Source organism: Oryzias latipes, chromosome 7, assembly GCF_053564925.1.
Source record: "Oryzias latipes strain Hd-rR chromosome 7, Olatipes_Hd-rR_3.1".
NCBI classification, from domain to species: Eukaryota; Metazoa; Chordata; class Actinopteri; order Beloniformes; family Adrianichthyidae; genus Oryzias; species Oryzias latipes.
The window spans coordinates 5,879,702-5,896,903 of record NC_136243.1 but is presented as its reverse complement, the minus strand read 5'-3'; the positions used below and the strand labels follow the sequence as shown (position 1 = coordinate 5,896,903).

The window sequence follows — 17,202 nt, the reverse complement described above, 5'->3', positions numbered from 1 at the left end:
TTCTCGCTGGCCCGCGTCCTCGGTGCCACAGCTCCCGCATCTCTGCACGCATTTGCAGGAGGATCCTGCAGTGTTCGGGCGTCTCCCTGGACGCTGTGATCACCAGAATCTCCATGGTTAGCGTGCCACGCTGCCCTCTTCTTGAGTGTTTTTACGTGCTGGGCTTTTACTACGCTTGCGGCTCTTCCTGTTTCTCTGCTTGACCCGGCCGCCTCTGAGGACCCTGAGAATTACGGTTCCTGCTCTTAAAGTTAATGACGTGAACCTATTTTGGGAGGAGCCGAATGTGTCCTGGCCATCATTTCAGTCCTGGCATTGTCATATGTTGTGAAGCCTGTCACAAGTCTTTTTTTACATTTCACATTTTACTGGTCATGGGGCTCTTTTCTGCAGTGTCTGTGGCTCCTTTTCTCATTCCACTTCACCTTGTCCAAAAACAGCGATAAGCGCGTTGTCACAACTTCCTGCTCGGCCGTCTGGTTCTGATCCGCCCCTCCTCCCTTGGGGCCAGCTGGTGTGCAGGCAGCCAACCCACTCTGTGTGCCTCTGGAGAGTCCAGCCCAAGCCTTCAGGGAAATGGACATCGGCTATCCTTTTACTCCTATGAATGCGTCGGCTGTGTCCGTGGCCCTGTCTTCTCACCTTACCAGATGTTTTGTTAATGACCTTCTCACTGGTTTGGTTCAGGGGTTTTTGGCCAATGGTCCACCAACGGATCATGGTATTCTGTGATAATGCAGCCACGGTGGAGATTATTCTTAACAAAGGACATTTAAGACTTGCTATGATCAATAGTTTAATGCGTCGGTTGACATGGTTGAACGTTTTAATAACTTTATACTACGAGTAACTTTTATCCCTGGCCGTAGAAATAATATCGCTGATGCTCTCTCTAGCTTCAGATTCCAAGATTTCAAAATTTTAGATGAAATGTAACTTTGTTACCATTGAGTCAGATGGTAACAGTTATCCTCTCAATTATTGACCGGTTCTCTAAGAGGCTCACTTCGTTGCCTTACCCAAGTTGCCTTATGCCAAGGAAACGGCTGAATTGCTCCTTCAACATGTTTTTAGGCTTCATGGACTTCCTACTGACATAGTCTCTGACCGAGGGCCTCAGTTTACTCTGGTTTCTGGAAGAAGTTCTGTTCTCTGTTGGGTGCGTCTGCGAGCCTCTCCTCTGGTTTTCACCTGCAGTCCAACGGTCAGACCGAACAGCTGAACCAAGAGATGGAGACGGCACTCAGATGCATCATCTCCCAAACGCCGTCGACTTGGGCGTCTCATCTACTGTGGGTGGAATATGCCCATAATTCCCTGGTTCGCTCCACTATGGGTCGTTCTCCATTCCATTTTGCCTATGGTTTTCAACCGCCGTTGTTCCCGTCCCAAGAGAACCAGTCCAGGTTTCCTTCTGTACACGCTCTCATCCGACGCTGCCGGCGCACTTGGGACAGGACCGATCGGCCCATCTCCAGAGTTCTTCTCGCTATTCTACGGCGGCGGTTGGCTCCTGGCCGCCTGGCTATGAGGTGGGTGACAGAGTGTGGTTGTCTGCCAAAGACCTTCTGCTGCGTGTGGACTCACAGAAGTTGGCTCCCCGCTTTGTCGGTCCCTTTATTATTAGCCCGGCTGCTGTGAGGCTTAAGCTCCCAAGGTCCATGCGGATCCACCCCACATTTCATGTCTCCAAGGTTAACCAGATGCACGCCAGTCTTTTGGTGCCCGCCTCCGTTCCCCCTCCTCCCCCCCAGCTTGTTGATGGTGGTCCGGCCTTCACGGTCCGTCGTCTGCTCCGGTCCAGACATTGTGGCCGTGGGCTGCAGTATTTAGTGGACTGGGAGGGGTATGGTCCTGAAGAACGGTCTTGGTTTCCGGCCCGGCACGTCTTGGACCTTGACATGATTGCTGACTTTCATGCTTCGCATCCCGACCAGCCTGGTGGGCCGTCCGGTGCTGTTCCTTGAGGGAGGGGGGGGAGGTTCTGTCACGGTCCGGATTCCAGCCCAGGTTTTCTTCCCTTCTCCACTTCAGTCCTCACACCTGCAGCTCCTCACCATCAGCCCAGTTTAAAAGCAGTCAAGATCCAAGACTCCTTTGCCAGATGACCTTCTGATTCTGCTCTGTTCCAGATCGGCTCCAGCTCACTGGCCCCACTCAGCTTCGGCTCAGCTCAAGCCAAGCTCTGCTATAGCTCAACTCCAGCTATCTAGCCAAGCTCTGCTTCAGTTCTGTTCCAGCCTTTAGGTCATGCTCTGCTTCAGCTCTGCATCGGTTCTCAGTTCACCCTCTGCTGCTTCAACTCTGCTCCAGCCTTCAGGACAAGTTCTGCCTCAGCCCTTCATTGGTTCTGAGTCCAACAGCCCCCATTACAGTGAGCTCCGTTAGGGGTAGATTTATACCCAAAGTTTTCTATGGAGATTTTGTTTTATTGTATCTGAACGAAGCCTTATGCCAAACTAAAAGAAAATATGGTAATAAATCGTTCCCTACTGCATGAGTTGTCTGACTGAAAAAGTATCATGAAAAAGTTAGGACAATCAAGAACATGTAAAAAAAAAAGAAAAGAAAAGAAAAGGTATCAGATCCAGAATGGTTCTTCTAACCAATAGAATGACAGAGTAACAGCTGGTAGTTTCTCTATAGAAGTCTATGGTATTTTGGCTTCTTGGAGCCAGCGGGAATTTCCTGTTTGGAACCCGATGGGGAGGAGTCACTAAGTCAAGGTCTCATATACAGTACAGACCCAAACTTTTGGTCTGCACTGTACAGCCAATGGTTGCTCCATGTAAACCTTTATTTCAAAATGCTGTTACTGACAGCCCCTCACAGTGTGCTGCTTTAGAATGCAGCACACATTTGTATTTTCTAACATCATTCAGAGTCACTGTGAAGATTTGTCCTTCATGCCTTCATGTTTGGAAGTTGGTGCTTTCTGTTTTGCTCTGTGTTTGCATGATGACAGCACAGGAGGGTTTCACAAAAGGAAGGCTAAAACATCCAGAATAAGTTAAAAGCCCGGCTTCATCTATCCTATTGAGATTATCCTAGATTATTTGACTGCATATCAGCTAAACCAGGACAAGAACATGCAATAAGTGGATACAGGCTGGGATAGGCAGACCTTCACAGTAAATAGATCTGGTGTTCATTAGTGAATTCCCAAAAGGTACAAAACGTGGACAGCAAGCGGCTGGATAGCTCAGTTGGCTGGGAGTATGACCTGCCCACAGGAAATCAGGGTTCATTTTCCAGGGGTGTAATGAGCGGCATCCAGTCTGGGTCCCTAAGCAGGACCCTTCACGCTGCTGCCTAACTGTGTAGCCACAACGGGGCCCAAGTCTGGGTCTCCCTGTGTCGGTCCCCAGCCCAGATAAAATACAGGGTTTGTGTCAGGAAGGGCATCCAGTGTGAAAATCTCTGCCAAACCTGTGCGGATCGGTGAAAGCTGTTTCACTGTGGCGACCGTGAAGAGATGTGCAAGAAAACACGGACAGCAAATTCTCACTCAAAGAGAGGGAATTTGGTGAGAAGATATTTGAAAAGGTCCAAGATACTATAAAAGGTCAAGTGTGTTACTCTTAGAAACAGATCCATATAACTGTAAAGCAGACATTGGTTCTTTTTTAAATGCTTTTTAATCTGCAAGATTGTTTTTTTTTGTCTGTTTAGAAGCAGAAATATGGAGAATTAATCTGTGAGTTGAGTGAGTCCACAGCTCAGCTGTCTGAACGTCAATCTACTGTTTAATTCCAGTTGATTGCATCCCACATACAATTCTACATTATATTCTGTGAAAGGGATATTCTGCAGGCTGAATCTTCTGAATGCACAAGAATCCCAGAAAAAATAAAAAAAAAGCAGAAGGATGCACCACAGAAAATTTTAGTGTCATTGGACAGGTGTGGGTTTTCCACGGCCACCTAATGCTGCAGATAAGCGTCCACCTGTAGCTCCACAAGACAGACCACAGTGGAGGTTTTTTGTAAATCATCAACTTTGGGTCTAGTTTTCCACATTCCTGTTGACATTTTTGTTTATCTGAGAGAACATTGAAGTTTCTGTCATCTGCCTGAGGTTCTCTTGAATTTGGGTTTTCTTGAATCAAACTCCATCCCAGGCACAAATTAACTTGAGTTGAGGCCAGCTTCCACAGTACACCCTCTGAGGATCACAACGGGGGAGTTTCTGGATTCATCTCCACAGAAGAACGTCTTCAGAATTTTCCAGCTGGTCAGTAGGCATCCAGTGCAAATGTCAGCCGAGGTTCTTATCTAACTGACATATGACCCCATTTTTTTTTAGAACTGGCCAGATCCACATTTGAGCGGACAGCAGATAAGCAATCCCTGCGGTAAAAATAGACCCAAACCTTCCAGCAGCATGATAGCGCAGATACCAGTCATTGCATGTCAGTTTGCTGTTTCCACTTTCCTCATTTACCTTGTTGCCTAATTTCCCATCATGCTGTTCTCTTCCACGAAATTCATCATTTTGATAAGCAGGCCTCAGCATATCTCTTTACTGATTTAATGCATGCATGTCATCATTATCAAAGTAGTTGGAGATGAAGCTTCACCATCAGTCAGTAGGTGAGTCAGGATAATTACTGAAAGAGATGCTCTATACAAAACAAAAAAAACCCTCATGCTCAATGTTAGGTTTAACAAAGAGCAGAAAGAAGCACAGAAACAGTTTAACTTGCTACTGAAGGAAGACCTACTATGTCTTTATCATACTTATGCATACATATGTTCGTATTCATTTTTTAACCACTAAACAGTGAACTTTTCAGTGATCACGATTCACTTTATTCTCCCCGCAGTTTGCTGTTGGGAACCTTTAAGTTCATATTCTCCCCATAAGCTCTTCTTCATCTTTGTATCGTGAACACATGGTCTGTGTGGCCTTTGAAGCTGCAGTTTTTGTCTTTAAAGTCACACTCCAACAATATTTTCTCTATTGTCCAAGTTTTCTCAGTGGCCTTTAATTAAGATTATGCTGTTTTTAGCTGAAATAATGATAAATAAATAAAAACTGTCATTTTTGAAGACATAGTTGAGTTCATTAGACACTTTCCAGCCCTCCCGCTGGATTATAGCATCTCACAAGCCCAAGCTAACATTAGCATAAGAAAAAGGAAAAGAAAAAACGCAGAACAACATCAGAGCTATTGTTGTGTCCGTGTGAGGCCTTCGCAGGTTTGGATGGTTAAAGATATCAAAAGCCAGATGTGCAAATGGGAAAAAGGAAAAGTCACACAAGTCTCCATGAACTTTCAAACCTTTTGCAAAAGGGAGAGCGTCTGCAGAAAGAAGTGCTTTGCTTCTGCTCTGATCTGCTCTGCTCTGAGTTCTCCCCTCACGGCGAGCAGGTTTCATTATCCAGCATGTGTTCATCAAAGTCAAGGCGTACAGTGGCTCTGTGTCCATCTTTACAAACACGAAGTTAAGAGAACAGCCGTTCCAGACCCCAGTGACAGTTATCACCACATCCCTTTGGCACAGACAAAAAACAGGTACAGGTTTCAGCACAGACTTTCCAGAATGTTCATGTCTTTAAAGAACCAAGTGGATGCATAGAAAGTGTCAAAGAATAATAAAATATGTGATAATAAAGTACGTTATCATGCTACAATGCTTCACCAGCCGTACCTTGAAGTGTACTGAGCCAGATGGCAGCTCAGATGAGGAAAATGAAGACATCAGTGGATCTATTTGTCTGCAAGTGGATGTTTCAGAATTTGGTCTGTTTTAGGAGAAAACCAAACAGGTTTCTTTTTTTCAAATGCATAATTTCACCTTTTATTTGTGTATTTATAAATGGTAACATTTACCAACTAAATAACTAGGTAATGCTTAGCTCCAAACTAATTATTTAGCTAACATGCAAATGATAAGCGGAAGTGGACTATCAAAATAAAAGCTGGATGTAACGCTATATCTCTGAACTGATTTGCACCAGAAGTGAGATTTACTGATGTCCAACCTGCTGGTGGAAAACATTCAGCCGTTTTAACAGCTATTCTCCTGTAAATAGGCTTCTTCTCAGGGCATCCCCAGACTTTTGAGACCTGTCCGTGTGTGACACCAGAGGTGGACTGGCGATCTGTTTACTTTTGTTGAGTCAACAGTCATGCCTGTTGGGTCCACAGCCTTTTCCTCTTTTGAAGGTAGTTAGATAAGGGGGGTTGGGGAGCTGGCATGGGGGCTTTTTATAGACTGCACTGTTATAACAATCTTGCAGTATTTGATTAGCGCCTCCTGCTGTCGTATGGAAAATAAGCACCTTTTAAATTTTTGTTCAAGGATTGTGATTATAAAAGCAGACAGAGGGCTGTGGACCAAAACGGCACAGTTGTGGATTCTACAAAAGTAAACAGATCACCAAGAAAGATACAGCAAAGTCCAGCTTTTATTTTGATAGTCCACTTCCACTTATCGGCAAGTTCATTTGTATGTTGGCTAAATATGTAGTGTAGAGCTAAATATTCAGCTTAATACTAAATATTTATCTGTCAAGAAAACCCACTATCTTTAAATCCATGAATTAAAAGGTGAAAATATATATTTGAAAAACAAAAACCTGTTTTTTTTCTCCTAAAATGGACTAAATAACCAAAAATATTGCTGTTAATATTTGACTACCAGTTTACAAACAGCACCCATAAACCACTTCAATATTTCTAAAAGCTCTGGGCTACCATCTTCTGTCCAGTTCTAAGCACAAAGCTTAAGGAACATTTAAGATGTTATTGTGGCCTTTACTGCACAGAACGCTTTATGGTCGGGTCTCACATTAAATATCTGAGATTCTGAGATCCTATAAAGCATCTTGTGCTCCTAGATCATCTGGTCTGGTGGTATTGATTCTCCTTCACACACTTATAACTAGAGGTGATGAAAGGCTCCAAGAGATGGATCCAAACTCTGGAACGCTCTGCCTCTGTCCCTGTGCTCCACTGACTCAGCTGAGGCTTTGAAACACACCTGAAGATTTGTAGATGAATGTCAACCACCTAACCTTCTCTTAGTTTTAGGATGCAGCTACGATTTCTTAGATCCCAAAGAGCAAAACAGGTCCAGGAAAATGATCCTTGTGTTGAACAACAGTCAGAGAGAAATGGTTGCAGAATGGACAGATGGAAAGGTGGATGGCGTTTGTGATGTCTGTCTGTTTTGTGTCGTTTGGCTCCACACAGTGATGTGTCCTCCCCTTCACACAGCTTTGCCACACAGACACACAGTTTATACTGACTGAGGAGGCTGGCTTTTCTCACTCTTCTGTCCCTTCAAACAAACCTTCTGTGCCTATGAGCTTCTCTGAGTTATCATGAGTGATTGTCACAATGTGGTGTGACTAGAGTGGCCTGGTTAAAATAGGAGGCAGATGACCTTAAAGTTGAGAAGCAGGTTTTTATTCCCAGCTCACACACCTCAGCTGCACAGCTCACACAAGCTCATCCTCCTTCACATTGAGCTCCTTCCCTTTTATGGGCTCCAGTTAATTGGCTGGCCACGCCCAGGAAGGAAGCCACTTTAACCAAACAATAAAGAAAAAGTAAATATACAACAAAAGATAAAAATGTCTAGTAAATCATACAGTTACATTCCTGTAAACAAAGAAAACATAAATAAACAGACAACTCAAATCATTACAACCGAAAGGTATTTAAAGAAATCCAAATCCTTTACACTTCCTATGCCTAAACAGGAAGTGAAGGCTTTGGCCACCATTTTTTGTCTTTGGGCACCAGGAAGAGAAGGTGAGAAACATGACAAAAATCAAACAAGTCCTAAACATTTGGTGGTTGTGTTTTAAAAGTGACCGGCATTTACAGGCAGGTGACAAACAGATACAACTACTTAGTCACAGTGATGAAGACTGTTATCGAAAGTTATCCCTTGTGCTATCCATCTAGACCCACTAGACAGTGCGCTGAACCTTTTTTCTTCAATGATTTGTGATCTTCACTGGTGCCCATGGATTACATGAAATCTTTCCACCTTTATCCACCTTTGTCATGGTAGGGAGAACACGTCAATGTAAGGGTGGGATCATCTCAGATAGCACAAGACAGCACAAGAGCTAAAGCTCCTTCTATCAGACTAAACATGCAGTCTCTTTTTGCCTCCTCTGCACACAGGCGCATACAAGTCCCAGCCTCTGTGAGTGGTAAGCACAACTCTGGCCTACCTGACCTAAAGATCACAAAGAAAAAGAGGACACCAGAGGGCGAGTTTTGCCACAAGAGCTGAGCTTGAGCATTGCTATGAAGCAATGGATGCAGGCATTGATCCCGATTCACTACCGACTACCAGCAAACTTATTATTGAACTTATATGAACTTGAAAAGAAAAAAAGCCAGAAGGTTGTTGGGAGAAATGTGTTTGGAAATGGTGGTGTAGAACCCAAGATTCAGAAGACCAGGGGGGTATTCCAGGAAGCAGGTTATGCTAGCTCCGACGGTAAGTTTGAGGCTAAGGAAGTTGATAACCTCAGCTTTCGGTTCCAGAAATGGAGGTATGTTTCAGGGTAGGTCAAGTTGCCATAGCAACTCGTACTCTGAACATAACCTGGTCCGGAGCAGGTTTAGTTGAAGCTAAGTTTGTTTTCAGAGAGGTGAAACAGCATGGCGTTCCATTTGAAGATGATTTAGTGGATAAAGAAGCTCAGATAATACTTTTTCCACCGTGAGAGGGAGATAAGACCACATATGGATGCTGGAAAATTCAACTTTTTCACTTTGATCTAACTTAGTTATTTGCTTCAGTTAAGATAAATTATTTGTTTGTTAAGTCAGTTTAAAAATAACACGTATTTATCAGACAGTTATTTTACTTTCATTCAAATTAATTCAATTAAGTAGGTGTAACTTTGGTGCTGCTGTTAGATCGGCACCGCAAGGAATTATGGGAGACCATTCCCTTTGCTTGTCTGGACGGATTTGGGTTTAAGTGTGGGTTTTTGACCAAATGTGTTTAGTTGTTTAGCTGTTTTACTGTGTTTTGCCATGTTTTGCTGAGTTATCTTGTCCTACTGTGCTTATGTCTCTGCACCATGAGTAAGAGTGAAGGAGAGGATGATGAGTTTATATCACCCCTACCGATGACAAGGATGATGACAAAGACGGACAATTCTTTAATGAATTTGAGCGCAACGTGCATTTTTTCCCCGTCCTTTTTATTGTTATAAAAATGAGTATATCTGACGGCTCATACTTAGACATATGAGAGATCAAGAAATATAATTAATTAAGATGGAAAAAATATTAATTGAATTGGAGTAATATGACATTTAGTTGGATAAATACATAAATTTGAGTTGTAGAAACAATTATTGGGTTTTATAGACGTAAGAAATTAGGTTGAATAAATTTAACTCAATTACTTGTTACCAATAGAAGTAATTCATTTAAGGTGGCAAAATTGGATAAGTTATCTATATATCTATGCGTCACAAGGAAACTGGAAATTAGATCAGAAACTCTTGCGTTTACTTTGTCTGTTCTTCTACTACAAGCAGAAACTCTCTCTTTTGCTGATGCAGCCGTATTACTTTTTTGATGGACGTATAATCTTCATACGCTGTCATTAAAATCTCAGACTCCGTCTCACTTAAGTATTGCGCTCTCTTTGGTTCTCCACGCGTTTCCATGGTGACTCCGGAAATCGGCGATCTATTGAGAATGTCTTTATGTACCTTCCGTGCACGAGCATTAACCCAGGGTTACCAAGTCGGGCGTAATTACGTTAACTCATATCCGGTCTTTTGGAACCGACATACCCCGAGTAAGCAAGTTCAGGCGAATTTCAGCCAGAGTTCAGGCTTAAAGTCAGGCTAGTTTAAACATGCTTCCTGGAATACCCCCCAGGCTTGGTGGCAGAAACATAAACATTTCATATAATCACATTAAAAAAATGTCCTCCCACCGTCCAAAAACATGCTTCATAGGTTAATTGGCAACTCTAAATTGTCCCTAGGTGTGAGTGTGAGAGTGAATGGGTGTGTGTTTGTGGACATTCTACCCTGCGACAGACTGGCGACCTGTCCAGGCTGTCCTCTGCCTTCACCCACAAGTGGCCGGGATAGGCTCCAGCAACCCCGTGACCCCGAAAGGGAAAAACGGTTAAGAAAATGAATGAATGAATGACATTAAAAAAATTGAATTTCTAAAGCACCTTTCATGAAAAAAGAGCAACTTAAGGTGCTGTACATAAAAAAAAAACACAAAAACACCACTTTCCACACATGCAATAAAATAATAGAATGAGTCCCTTATAATAAAATACATAAAAACAAACACAAATAAAAGAGAAATGATTATAAAGAGGTAAAGAAGAGAGACGTCCGCCTTGTCCTGCTGTTGGCCGGGGTGTCGGCACAACTCATCCCCAGATGAACACATATCCTGACAGGTCGCACTCAGGTACTCTTATTAGATAAACTGATTATGTTACGTGTGCCATTAGATTTTCCTTTCAGGTCCTGAAAGGAGCCCAACTAAAAAAAAGAAAACTATATGAAACAAAAAAGTAGGACTACACTGAATAGTGACCAGACTCAGCTGCTGCACTGACACACTGGGAAAGCTTTACAGACAGGGGCAAAACTATACTGGACACATGAGGGATGGGGAAACAAACCAATTAAACATTCTAACTAATGAATCTATGGCTTCAAAACGGCAAACTAACAATGTTTGAATAATATAAAAGTAGTTTTAAAAAACGAACTAAATCATTTCTTTTAAAGAAGCAAAAAAAAAAGTCCATGAGGAGAGTTGGCAATTCCTGCAGTTCCCCCCATGGAAGGTCCCAACCTCCTCTGCTGGTTACTATGGATGGGCTCACCTGGAATGGAAAGTCAGAAACAAACAAAAGAAAATAAACTGTTTTTTCACTTAAAACAATTTAATCAAATGTGTGCAGCCACTGTTAATTTATTTTAACTAAACAAAGTAAAAGTGAATGTTTTAATTTACAGAAAAAATGATAGAAATACTAATACCTATGTGGTGTTTTGAGGTTCAACCATCACTTATGGCAGGGGTCGGGAACCTTTTTGGCCAAGAGAGCCATAAACGCCACATATTTTTAAATGTAATTTCGAAAGAGCCATACAATAATGTAGTGTCCCTTTCCCACACTAAGGCACGGAGACTTAACCTCTTTTAGGGTTCTTTATTCTGGTTACTGCAGACCGCAACAAACGCCGTACAATCAATTCAGCAACTCCTGAATCTCTCCCGCCGAGACGAGAGCGCTTCTCCCAACTTTATATTCCCCCGTCCTGCTCCAGCCCTCCCATTTCCTTATTCGGCCCATGGCTGAACCCCATTGGTCCAAACTCCCTAACAACAGGCTGAGCGACAGAACTGAGGGCCAATCAGATCTCTGCTTGATCGATGCGTTCCATGAACTCCAGAACTTTTAACGCGGCCCAACAGCCAAGTTAAACTCAGTCCGCGACAATATGTTTAAAACTAAATATACAAATGAATGTGTGCATTTGATGTAATTTCAACATTTTTAAAGTCCAATAAGTCTGTGGATTCTTTTTAATAACATTGTTATACTGTTGCTAATAAATGATGAGTATTTCTGGTGGTAGTTTTGCTGATGGTCTAGTCTGGTTGATACGTGGTGAGTTTCTGCTTCATGCAGGCGTTGAGACTTTAAACGGGATCTTAGGTCTGAATGTTCTTTAGATGTGAGACAGACATGGAACAAACACACACACCCACGCTGCAGGAGTGACGGGCAGCGGCTTTACGTTTTTACCATCTCTGCGCGATTCACCTGCTGCCGGTCCCCCCCCCCCCCACCCCCCACCCCCTCTGCTTTCTTCCTCACACATCCCGTCCCCAAAACTGCGCGCTCTTCCTCAGGGAGGCAATTCAAAGGTTTCCGGGTGGTAAAAACTCTGTGAAATAATAGATAACAGTAAACTGATAGTTTTTTCTCCAAGCACCGCTACTACTGCGCGCCTCTGGCATCGCATCGCGCCCGAGAAGGACTGGTCTAATGAAAAAAAAAAAGTATAATTAAGGATTTGTCTGCGAGCCACATGTGACCATCAAAAGAGCCATATATGGCTCGAGCCATAGGTTCCCGACCCCTGACTTATGGATTCATGGAATGAGTACCTGCAGAAGCAGAATCAGTTCAGTGATCCATAACCTCCTCTGCATGGAAGTTGCTGGGTCTACTTCGGGGTGGGGCTCATGTGACAGGGGATCTTTTTCAAACTTCCCTTCGACCACGTGGCTGAACTTGATTAACTGGTTGACATGACTTTGCAGTACAGTAACACACGCGCATTCACAGTTTCAAATTGCAGCTCACTCACACACTTTGCTGAAGACACACTTTTTAAGGAGAAGCATGAAGCTCCTGCATGCATGTACCATTTTCTGTTTGTGTTAGTTCTAAAACCTGCTGGTACAGTCCAGAGATCATTATGAAAGACAGTTTCTTCAGCGGACCCATATTTACTGTACTGTATTGCGCATATTGCATGGATGAAAATTTGTCATTTTGGTTAAAGTAATGTCTACTAGTTCCAGTAACCAGGATGTACTTTTACTTGAAGTGACGTCTTGCAATTTGAAATAATGATTAAATAAAACAGAACTGGTCTAAGACTTAGGTGTTCACACCCGGGCTCTTGGGTCTGGATCAGAGTTAGTATTCTTCTGTCAGTGTTTGCAGAAGTGAATTATCCTACAGTTTACTATATTATGACTGCAGACCAAACAACGAAGGTAAATGTTTCAGCACTGGGAAGTTGAAATGGGGAAAAAAATCTGATCTGCACAAATCCAAAAGAGTGAAAGTCAAGAAAAAGTTGAGAAGTTTGGGCTCTCTTGAAAGGGCTGCATGCACAGTGGTGTAGTTGTGAGGGCTCCCTAAGGCCCTGGTTCAAATCCCAGCTAGATTCTTTATATAAGGAGTTTGCATGTTCTCTTCTTCTTAACAGAAGCTGGGTTGGCTTCAGCAACCCTGTAATCCTGAAACGTATACAGAAGATTTGGAAGATGGATAGATGGATGGATGGATGGATGGATGGATAGACAGATTGGGGGAAATTTGAATAAATGTGTAGATGGATGGATGGATAGATTGATGGACAGACAGATGGAGGAAAGGATGGATGGATGGATGGATGGATGGATGGGTACTAATGAACATCAATTTTCTTTTAGTTCATAATATTTACTAAGCAGACTTTCTTTTTTCTTGTGATGCTTCTTTTGTACCACAACACCACCGGAATAGCAGTTTTTGTAACTGTGACTCCAGATTACCTTTGATTTAATGAAGGTTTGTGTCAGTTAAGATGTGCGTCAAATTCCTACAGTGACTACTTTACAAACTGGATGCACTCAAGTTATATAATTTAACCCTTCTGCTATCTTAGATGACCCCACCCTTACATTGACGTGTTCTCCCTACCATGACAAAGGTGGATAAAGGTGGAAAGATTTCATGTAATCCATGGACACAAATCATTGAAGAAAAAAGGTTCAGAGCACTGTCTAGTGGGTCTAGATGACCAAACTCCCTATTGTTAAAATGGCTAGGATAGCACAAGGGTTACATCAATCTATTGAGCGCCTTTGATAAGTTGATAAAATGGGCATTTCTGACAGATGATACAAAAAAGTGGAAGGACCAAATGCAACTAAAACAACATGCCACATGCTATTTTAAATGTCAACAAAAAACTGAACTAGAGGCTAATTTTGCATTTTTTACTATCGCGTTTGCCAGGCAGATGTTAACTCGCTTATCTTTAAGTGGAATTATCTAATTGTTGTGGAGATGCGGTGTAGGTGCCACAAAACATAACATTATATAAAAGGGTAAAAATGGCTTTGCATCAATCTCTGGTTTATTGTTACAAGACAGAATTAATTTACCAAACCTGCTGTAGGTACCATAACCATTCGGCCTGCAACAACCGTTCAGGGTCCTCCAACTAATGCTGGCGTCACGTTATGTGATTGGCTGTCCGTTGGTCCAATGACGTGTCAGATAGTGATTGGTCTGGACAAATTAGGACACTACCATAGAAGAAGATATTATGCGGTCCGTTGTAAACAAACAGAGCTCCGACATAGAGCGAGATTATCTTCTAAAACGTGCTTTTATTATTATAATGATTATTATTAAGTGCATTTGCAGCTGACCAGACTGCGGTCAGAATCCTTCTATGGACTGCACACTGTAACAAAGCGCCTTCCCTGCCTGCAAACGCGAAGAAAGCTTGCTGCAGAGCTGCTCTGCTCAGAGACACGGTTCTCTTGTGTGGAGCAGCAGGTTCATTCTAACAGCCACAGATCTTTTTACAAAGTGGGTTGTGGAAAAATCTCTCTATAAACATTACAAAGAATAATGTCAGACACAACTTATGAAGGAAAAGAACTTTGGGTTACAAAAGGAAACTTGATGTAAAAATATATAGAGCCCAAGCAGATCTCCACGCTACGTACTTTGTCCAAGTGGGGCTACCGTAGTGTAACGTTATCCTCAGTTGAAAGGACCCCGAACAGTTATTGCAGGCCGAATAGTTATGGTACTTACTCTGGATTTCTTTTCTATTTCTGCCATATGTTTAGTTACAAAAGAACTGCAGCAAACTTTGTGAATGAGAGAGAGCCCTGCTCACATGCTATCTACACAAGAAAAACTCATTTCAAGAGATTTATGGCACAATTAAATCTTTTTAACAAATGTTTACTTTATATCATTCCAAAAGTACAAATTGACAGAAGTTAGCACTGTTTAAAACCGACAAAAACAAAAAAATAAGATTCAAAGCCAAGGATGATTTACATAAATGTTTTTAGCAGCACTTAGATTATTATCGAGAAAGGATTTTTTGAAAAAAGGTTTTGAGCAGCTTTTCAAATTCTTTTTTACCAACAGAAAGACAACATAATTTCAAAACTTTGTTTTTCTTTGAGGTCTTTTGTACTTTATTTTCAGAGGTACTGAATGAAGGGACTCTAGGTTTGGTTGGGGGAACATGACAGACAGACTTATGGCTTCATGGTCAGATGAAATCTTTCCATCTGAGAGGTTCCAGCAAATGAGCTGGAAAAAGTAGCTAAAAAGAGGGAGGGGTGAGGATCCCATGGCAAAGGGGAGCTGGCAAGCAGTGAGTTATGGAGCTAAGTGTCTAAATACTTACACCTTATGTAAAAATGGCTTCCACAAATGCCTTTCTATAACAAGTTAGTTTCTGATGGGACAGTGCATGTTCAGATTCTGCTCTGAACGGAGCTTCATGCCACAGATATGCTGTTGAATCCGTTACAAATCCAGTTTGGAGTTCAGCAATGCTGATGTAGAAGCATCAGACATTGTTTCAAACCACCAAGTGTAAAGTTGAGCAGAAGAGTTGAATGCCAGGGTGCAACATGAGGTCAGTTTGACCCATTTATGTCATGAGGCAGCCAAAAAGCAGCAGCACAAGGAACAGCTGCAGGCTGACAGAAGTGCATCCCTGAGTACCGGACTTAAAGTCAGATGAAGAAAAATGACAACGCTGCAGATACAAATTATCCGGCTGACTTCTGCCTCGAAAGAAGACAAATACAGTTTTCTTCACAAAGTGTGTGCATGCACATACAGCTTCACAGAGGCTGCACAAAGAAAGAAGCAAATCTTTCAGTGAAGCTTGTTTTAATTCTGTTGCTGCAACAGAAATTACATTCAAAGTGTCTACCGCACGCATTCCATTTGATCGGATCACTGCCAAATGTGGCACCAAAGTGTTGCTAAGTAACGGAACATGAAAGAAAAATGTGTCCTTACCAGACAAAACGTCTCTGATAATCTTAATCTAGCATAGGTGTGGCAGGTGAGGTGATTCCAGGCTTTTATGATTAGAGAAATGCAAATTTTAAGAGAAGTCTCTGAATTTAATTACACTTGTCAAAGTGTTCCCAGTGGTCTTTTAACTATGATTATGCCATTTTTAGACAAAATACTAACATTGTGTTGATTTCTGGGACATAGTTTCTACAGAGCGGCAGTAGTTCATTAGAAATTCACCCCTGAGCTGTGTGCGGGGACTGATGACATGTAGTAAACCCCACTTCCCATCATCCATCTGTTTACATGCTCTTCTGCTATCTTACAGACCCTCACAACCCCAAGGTAACAATCCCGGTGCAACAAAAATGGCGAGTAATTTTGGAGCTATCCAACTGTACAGTTCTGATCCAGATTCCAGCTCAGACGACGAAAACAAAGATGTTCATGGATCTATTAGTCTGCAGGTGGAGGCAGGTGCTTCTGTGTGGTCATTCCGGCTACAGGCCTTCGTCCTCGCTCTCCTGTATTCAGATCTTGGCTCCACTGCTGGAATCCTCTGAGGCAGAAGGTAGCTTTTTGGTTGCTGCAGAGAGCTTCAAATGTTTCCCTTTGAATTCGATCTGTGCGCCCACCCCACCTCAGGGCCGCCTCTTCAGGGGATCCAGCTTGTTCATTCGTCGGGTGCCTGAGAGCAACACTGACATCCTCATCTCACAGAGATGCTTCTCCTTCTCCTGCTCAAAAACAGTCTGAGAATGTTGGTCTTAGACTGTTGGAGGAACTTTATACTTTTGGAGGAGCTGTTATGTACACTCAAAAAATGTTTTTTAAGATCCCAGTTAAATTGTTATTTCGATTATTTTAATAATCAAAACAGTATTTATTTGAATTGTGGTAGGCATGATGTGGATTACATTTAAAAACTGTGACAAGTGTTCACTAAAAAAAGTACCTCATTTACCCACAGAATCACATTTGATCAACACATTTCAACACGGTGTTGATGTATTATAAAGAAATAATTCATTTGCGACAGATTTTGTATTCTTTCATTGCAGCAAGTTGTCATTTAAAAATAAAAAGCAATTGATGAGTTATTCTTACTACAATGCTATGAAAATTAGTAAAAGTGTTTTATAAAAGCCTTTTTGAAATGAGCAGAAAAGCCCTTCTACTCCCTCTAGTGGAATGACGATGAACTACAGGGCAGAAAAGATGGATTAAGTTACTGATTGAAACCTTTATTTCACCAGGCAAAACATTAAGAACAATTTCTTATTTACAATGTTGGCCTGAAAATGCTAAAAACACTTAAAGGAGAGGGAAGACATATTAAATTACTGATTTAGAAAACATTTACATGACTATGTAAAAA

At 42.1% G+C, this 17,202-nt stretch overlaps 1 long non-coding RNA gene across 2 annotated transcripts; it reads left to right on the top strand.

The window, feature by feature from the left end:
- The first annotated feature begins 7,710 nt into the window (after positions 1-7,710).
- Positions 7,711-16,924, top strand: LOC144993991 (uncharacterized). 2 transcript variants are annotated; one of them, XR_013657332.1, is made up of 4 exons: positions 7,711-7,765; positions 16,153-16,195; positions 16,292-16,395; positions 16,470-16,924. It is a non-coding gene; the product is annotated as an uncharacterized LOC144993991 (long non-coding RNA). The 2 variants fall into 2 exon arrangements; XR_013657331.1 differs by having other exon boundaries at positions 16,292-16,924.
- Positions 16,925-17,202: the final 278 nt, after the last annotated feature.